Raw genomic sequence first — 8,320 nt, forward strand, 5'->3', positions numbered from 1 at the left:
CAGATGTTCATGTGGAGCCCCATAAGAAGCAGCTTCATGTAACTCTGGCCTACCACTTCCAATCCAACCATCTTGCATCATTAGAACAACTTGCCAAAGGTGTAGACATAACATTGGGCTGTGATTGGCAGGCTGTGCTTTTGTCACGGGACATCCGATTTGCCAATCATGAGGTAGTCAAATTGTTGTTATCAATTGTTTCTTTAGCTAACATCCTAAATATTATATTGTTTTGTTTTAAGTAATTAATATAATATAATATAATATAATTTACCATTGCTGATACCAAATATTTGCCATCTATCACTACAGTGATTCATCTGTATCTATCCATACAATAATTTCAATTATTTCCAAATTATAATTAACATGGATGCACTTAGTATTAATACACTTAGAATTAAGTATTAATCTATGGGATCTGCTATCGATCACTGAATATATTTAATTAAAATGCTCTTTTCAATAATGCTGAAAGATTACAAATAAGTTTTCTTATCATATACTGACTTTTCGGCTTTTGTGGCTTATTAACTGTCTCTCTCTCTGTTTTAAGACCCTGCGGGTGATGTACCCTTATGTACCTCAGAATGATGATGAACTGGAGCTGGTGCCCGGTGACTTCATCTTCATGTCGTCTATAGAACAGGCCACTGCCAGTGAGGGCTGGGTCTATGGGACCTCAATGAGCACAGGGTTATCTGGGCTACTGCCAGAAAACTACGTCAACAGGGCAGACGAGTGTGACACTTGGGTCTTTCATGGGTAAGATATGTCATGAAGTGACTAAAGCTGCTGGTTTTTAAGAAATTATTGTTTTTATTCAGCACGGATGCATTAAATTGATCAAAAGTGACAATAGAGACATTTGTAAGGTTACAAAAGATTCATATTTCAAATAAATTCTGTTATTTTTTAAATTTCTATTTAGCAAAAAATCCTGAATAATATATCACGGTTTCCACAAAAATATTACACAGTGTGGCAGTTTTCAATATTGAAAATAACAAAAAATGTTCTTTGAACACTAAATCAGCATATTAAATTGATATCTGAAGGATCATGTGTCAAATTGAAGACTGGAGTAATGGCTGTTGAAAATGTAGCTTTTCCATCACAGGAATAAGTTACATATGAAAATATATATTAAAATAGTAAACCGTTATTTTAAATTGTAATCATTTATCACACTATTACTGTTTTTATTTTGAACGGTAGTGTGGAGTCTCTTATGGGTCTGTGGTGACAGTATGTTAGAACTAAAAGCAGTAAGTAACATCTCATCTCTTTACCTCTTATCTTAGGTCTTTTTCTTTCCTTAATGGAACCCCGCCAACCAATATCAGGGGTGCAATGGGTGGGATATTTCTTGACCCACACTTGGATGGTCGTCTCCTTGATGACCCCATGCCAGTGGATCCCCCCAGTCTGAGCTTTATATGTCAACCTATGCAGGTAAAACTACAGAGAGGGAGTCTTGTGTTGATGTGACAGCATGTGGAAGCTTTCTGTATAATGTTTTATTCAAATATATATATATTTTTTTTTTAGATCCTACGACCCAATCAGTCTCGTTTGCCTAAGAGAACGTTGTTTGTGTGTCGCCATGGTGAGAGAATGGATGTAGTGTTTGGGAAACACTGGATCACTCAGTGCTTTGATGCCAAAGGTCTGAGCTCAACTTTCCAAATCAGTTCTTTAACCTCTTTGTAGTTGTTCCCATGACCGGGACAAATCTGGATTTATCAGCAAGTTTTAAAATTGAACTGTTATATTAAGCTCTGAAATATTTCATCAGCTATAAATCTAAAAATGAAGTAACTGTATCCAGCAAATCAAAGAAAGTCGTGGGAATGTATTGGCCAAAATGTGTGAGAACCATGCTGATGTTTAATTTCCTGATGTGTGTTCAATTTGTGTATATTTGCTCTGTCTTTAACAGGTCGGTATGTGCGGTCAAACCTCAATATGCCAACGAGTCTCCCAGCGAGGAGTGGGGGGTACAGGGACTATGATAAGGACTGTTCTATTACTGTGTTCGGATCCACACAGGCTCATCTAGTCGGTTAGTCCCTCACCACTGTTAAATCCACATTAAAGGGATAGTTCACCTAAAAATGAACATTCTGTCTGCTGAACACAAAAGAAAACATTTTGAAGAATGTTGGTACTAACCATACACTTCCCTAGTATTGTTTTTCCATACTATGGAAGTCAATGGCTACCTTCAACTGTCTGGTTACCAACATTCTTCAGAATATCTTCACTTGTGTTCAACAGCTGAAAGAATTTCATACAGGTTTGCAACAATTCAAGGGCGAGTAAATGATGACAAAATGTTCATTTCTGGGAGAACTATCCCTTTGACATCAAGATCACATTAATTCCTCATGGTTTTGCATGGTAATTTCATTAAATATGTAGTGTGTAATTTCTGCTTCGCTATTGGCACTAGCATGTGTTTACTGTACGTGTAATTTGTTTTACAGGGGAGGCTCTCCTGGAAAGTCATACAGTGGTAGATTTTGTATACTGTTCTCCATCTCTGCGCTGCGTGCAAACAGCTCATAATATCCTCAAAGGTAAAACAGCACCTCCTTTGCTCTTTCATCTTTCTTCCGTTCATTCACAAATCAGTTTTTACTGCATTAGCCATGCCCATTTACACCCCTAAATCAATTTCTTCCCATGTGCCTCTTTCTCTGTTATGGATTGTCTGTCTCAGGTCTTCAAAAGGATGGGAAGACTAAAATCAGAGTTGAGCCGGGGTTGTTTGAGTGGACTAAATGGGTGTCGGGAACCTCATTACCTGCCTGGATTCCTCCTGCAGACCTGGCGGCTGCAAACCTTAGTGTGGATACAACGTACAGGTATTTTATTAGGCATTCAATGAACTGTACATGCTTTTTGCTACAGTTTTTGGTGTACATGTTTCTGAATGATAGCATTATTTGTTGTTTATGATATTGTTTGTTTCCTATTGATTTCACAAATATCTTCTTGCAATGAAATGAATTATTAATTATTATTAAGCCATCTTGTTCCCATCTAGACCTCATATTCCTGTCAGTAAACTGACCGTGTCTGAGTCCTATGAAACATACATCAGTCGCAGCTTCCAAGTGACGCGTGAAATACTGTCAGAGTGCAATAATCTGGGTAGGTCATGAGTGCGGGTACATTTTATTTGGTCTAAATCTATACTGATTCAAAGGTTTTATGCTTTAAGACATTTTATGTTTACCATCTTTCCATGTGGTGTCCAACAGGAAATACAGTGCTGATTGTGGCCCATGCTTCCTCTCTGGAGGCTTGTACGAGGCAGATACAGGGACTGACCCCACAGAACTCTAAAGACTTTGTGCAAGTGGTCAGAAAGGTCAGATCTCTTGTGCATCTTTTCCAAATGATTTTTTTTCTCTATTTTTTTTTTATAAATACGTTTGGGATGTGAATATTGACTAATTTAATCTCTATATACACACTGTACATGTATACATTCTTATAAAAAGGTATATATGTAAATTACAAATGATATTTAATTTATACAGAAAAGAAATTTGTAAATAATCATTCAAATTTTAATTATTAATACTTTTATTCAGAAAAGACACATTAAATTGTGACAGTAAAAGTGACAGTAAAGACTTTTACTTTGTTACAAAAGATTTCTATTTCAAATAAATACTGCAAGTACTGTTCTTTTGAACACAAATCTAACAAAATATCAAGTAGCACAAACTTTTCCAGCATAGATTTTTGACATTTTTCTTGAGCAGCAAATTAGCATATTAGAATGTTTTCTGAAGGATCATGTGACACTGAAGACTGGAGAAATGGCTGCTGAAAATTCAGCTTTTCCATCACATTAATAAAAATATGAATAAAGAAAATGAATTCATTTAATAATCATAAATTAATAATAGTTTTGACTAAATAAATGCAGCCTTGATGAGCACAAGATGCTCACAAAAACATTTAAAAAATCTTACCGACCCCATATTTTTGTGTATATTTACGTATTTATTTTGGTCTTTTATGTTATATATGATAATTGATATATACAAACTACTGTAGATATTCTCTTTCCTTCCCTTTTTTTGCTGTCTCTCTCACAGATACCTTACTTAGGCTTTTGTGCTTGTGAGGAGATGGGTGAGACAGGCGTTTGGCAGCTTGTGGATCCACCCATCCTGCCCCTCACCCATGGGCCCAATCACAGCTTTAACTGGAGAGAAGCGCTGCTGCAGGACTGAGAGGCTCTGCAACTTTTACCCTCACTGCTCTTCCTCCAAAGGCAACAGAGACGTGCTTACAGTCACATCATCACAGATCTGCATTATAGCACTATAAACGGCTCATGCTTCCATAGCCACGTTCTTGCACTGCTGTCTCAATATATAAAGCATAAGAGCAGTAATACTTGTAATAGATTTCCATAACGTGCTCAAACACCATTTTCCGGCCTATAGACAAGCTGCAGCAGAACATGCATCCAACTGTAGCCCAGGCGTAACTAAAAATCTGAGCGCTTCAAAGACACACGTCAAACACAGGATGTAATACACAGCGATAAACTCAGGTTTCCTGCCTCGGTGAGGAGGAAATAGTGCGCAAAGTTGATGAGTCATCATCCAACACTTCCAAAATGGATGCCGCTGGGTCTCCGAACCCTTTGTAAACTCCATTTTCCTAGACTCTGTAGGGGAATGAGATTCTCCCTATTACACTGTGAATCAAATAGACACATGCACAACCTATTGCATCAAGATTTCCCAATTACACCTGCTACAAGCACCACCAACCTCCTGAAAGCACAAGAATATAATCTGGCAATCAGATAGACTGAGACCAAGCAGCTTTAAAGTAGTTTAGAAATGGATTTGGTGGACAGCACATTCGTCCTGTGCCTTGCTGTCATGCTGCTACTGTTAAACACTTTGCAACTATAGGACACTTTGGGAGGACTGTTAGTTAGGGCTTATTTGGAGACAGTATTTAAAGATGTACTGTCATGCTTTTCGCATGTAGGGTCGATTTTTAAAGAGGGAGATGATAAACCCAGTAAGGACGTCATCAAAGGCAGTGTCACAAATGATTTCAACTTCTTAAGCAGCAGCTTAAATAATGTTATGTGCAGCTGTTACGTTGAACGAGCTTTACTTTCTGAGCACTTGAAAAATCGAACCAAACAGGAAAGAATGCTTCAACAATGTAAAGAATTGTACATTAATGCATAACGTGTCTGTATATACTAAGTAACATAGTCAAATCCATTTGATGTGTTTCACCTTTAAATGGAAAAAATATAATTGCATTTATTTATGTATTCATAAGATAGTTGTAAAGAGAATATGTTGGTGCTTCAGTTTTTTTTGTTTGTTATTTCCTGTTATTGGAATAGAGAAATCAAGCCATAGCAAATGATGATATAAATCACTATATGATGCAGTGTTTCTCTCCACTCCGAGCACTTACATAAGCATATCTGTTACGATTACTGTAATATGCCATCTGTGTTCCCTGAACTTCATACCTATTTTAGCCCACCTATGGTTTGACATTTAATGATGATAAGGAGGAGGCATGCATAATGAGATGTGCAATGCACTTCACAAGCAAAAGAGGTTTATGGGATTTTTTGCTATAGTTTTCAATGTGTGCTCATGTAGTGCATTTACTTAAGGATAAATGTAGATGTTATGTTTTTACTTTTTTGCTTTTTTATTGCGTTTAAGAGTTGATCTCTAGCCTAAATGGTTCCTGTCAAGGGATGAAAGGGATAGTTTTACCCAAAATGTCTTTCCAAACTTATTGCATTTCAATCATAGAAAAAACAGACAATGAAACTGTCAATATGAATAAATAAGTAAAAATAAAGCAACAGATACACCAGATCAATTGTCAGATTTTGCTTTATTTTTTATTTTATTTTTTATTTTTTTACATTTTTTTTTATACAGTCTAATATTGTGAAAGAAGAGATTTTTTCTCTTGCTGGTTTAGCCATGTTAAGTTGTGTGTTCATAGTTCACAATTTTGACGAGGCTATGTATCCATAACCATGGTATAATAAACCTATTTGTATATATTCAGGTCACACTTTTCAATATACTGAAAGCAAATGAGAACTTGTGTGCCTGTGTATGACTACTATACTTTTTTTTAATATTTTGAGATAGTTTCAATAAATCATAAAAGTTCATAGAAATGACCTCAATTTAATGATGCAGCTGCAGTTATAGTTAACAGCCCACCCAAATGGAAGGAATACACAGAACCATCATGTTGAAATAATACACAAGCCTATTTTATGATACTTTTATAGTGCTTGTGCATCAAATCACTATTCACTATAATTGCTTTCTGCTTTTGCATTCCATGGTTTGGACCAACATTAGTGAGTAAATTATGACAGAATTTTCAGTTTTGGGTGTACTATCCCTTTCAAACAGTTCAGAGTCTAAGACAAATCTGTCTTCATTAATTTGGCATTTTCCAGCTCAACAGTAACATAGCCTTCTAAATGCTTCCTACTCATGAATTTAAACGAGACATTTATCTCAGCACATATGACTTTATGTGGAGATGTCTAATTAGCCAAGCCAGTGTAAGTGTGTGTGGGTGTGGTTGAGTGTTTGTTCATGTGCTAGAAGATGAAAATGCTGTTCTGCCATAAAAAAATAATTACGTTATTAAATCATCCTTGTCTGCTATTATTACAACATGTCTACCGTGAATAGATCCTTGTTCTTCCAAATATGGCAACACACAAGCATCATGTGTATCAGTGTGTATTACCACAGAGAGTTGAACGAGTACAGCTTGACAAAAGCTGATCCATAACTGTGTTTGATTCACTGAGAGATAATATTGTCACTGTATGTTTTCAGATGCATGCTATGTGTGCAACTTCTTCTGATTGTTTGAAAAGGGGGGTGGAATATGAACCAAAGTGCTTCATTGATTTTTTTTTTTTCAGAGGCAGAATGAATAATTTTTAATGCGTATACTTTAAGCATATTCTGACCAACAATGACCAGTTTGGCCATGAGGGTTTGTGTTTGTCCTGATGTTATTGAGAATCATGAGATGTTTTATATACCATACTGATCAGTGACTGGGGAAATTAATAAATATACAAAATCTAAATACAAAATAGTAAGACACATAAACCCAGTGTATTACAGATTGCTATTTTAGCCGTTATTATTTTAATTGTTGTTTGGTCCTCCCTGAAATGAGTCATGTTTAGTTTATATACGACTTCATGCTTTCATTAAGGTCATCTAGTTTATTTAAAGTTATTCAAGTTTTACCTTGGGGGCATTTTAGCAGCTTGAAAAGTATCCTTGCATGCCCAAGAAGAAAATGCAAATGTAACACCTCCATAGTGAAAAGTTGTACATGAAATGACTGCACAAAACATACGTTATAGTTCAATGCTCAAAAATTTGAATAGAGATTCCAAAAGCATATGTGACATTCCGCCACAAAGCTACCTTTTTAAGTATGATTGTTGACTTTTATTTTAAGACTTGTTTTAACGCGTAATGTTTGTAAAGCATGTTTGCAAATAAATCTTATGTCATCCTGCATTGAAGAGTTCTGTCTTTGTGTTATACTTTACATTTCACTGCAATATGGTCACTGCAATGACATTACTAAGTACAAAAATAGTACTATTGAAATTACTAGGGGTCTCTATACAGATAGCTTGTTTTTAAAGGGTGCTTGCTCTTAAATAAAATAAATTATTTCATATTTTTTGAATTAATCATCAACAATCCAACATGGGACCTATTTTGAGGTTATGTTTGTATGGGCTTACATTTCTGCCACAATTCTGCGTGCGAAAGATCATATTTTGAGCGCACAAAAGTGCATTTTGCACGCGCGTGATCTGAGTTTGTGGAGAAAATGTTTGTTTCGCAAAGAAAAAAGTCTTTCGAGCGCACGGAAATCAATTTTACATTTAAAATACGTTTTTGGATGTGTGCAGCTCTTTTGCGCGTGCAACGTTTCACTAGCTTGCTCACCTGATGCTCCACCCTCTGTGCTCGCAAAATGCCAACAGCTCGGGTGCTCAACACAGCCCAGCGTTACAATGTGCCATAATTCCAGCCAATCAGAGACCGAGGCTGCTAAATTCTGATTGGCTGGCTTGACAACCAATCACAACATTTCTTGCATTACCTCGACAGCAGAAGAGGACAAATACAGTGCATGCATAATTATTATGCAAGTTGATATTCTGATTATATTTTTTTCCAAGCACATTTTACCAATAATTATAACTACTATTAATCTTGTATTTAAT

General features: G+C 36.0%; 1 pseudogene; it reads left to right on the top strand.

The window, feature by feature from the left end:
* LOC107681250 (ubiquitin-associated and SH3 domain-containing protein B-like) overlaps window positions 1–7,592 on the top strand; it is a 26,974-nt pseudogene extending 19,382 nt beyond the window's left edge.
* Window positions 7,593–8,320: the final 728 nt, after the last annotated feature.

This window comes from Sinocyclocheilus anshuiensis, unplaced genomic scaffold (genome assembly GCF_001515605.1).
Source record: "Sinocyclocheilus anshuiensis isolate Anshui unplaced genomic scaffold, SAMN03320099.WGS_v1.1 scaffold1495, whole genome shotgun sequence".
NCBI classification, from domain to species: Eukaryota; Metazoa; Chordata; class Actinopteri; order Cypriniformes; family Cyprinidae; genus Sinocyclocheilus; species Sinocyclocheilus anshuiensis.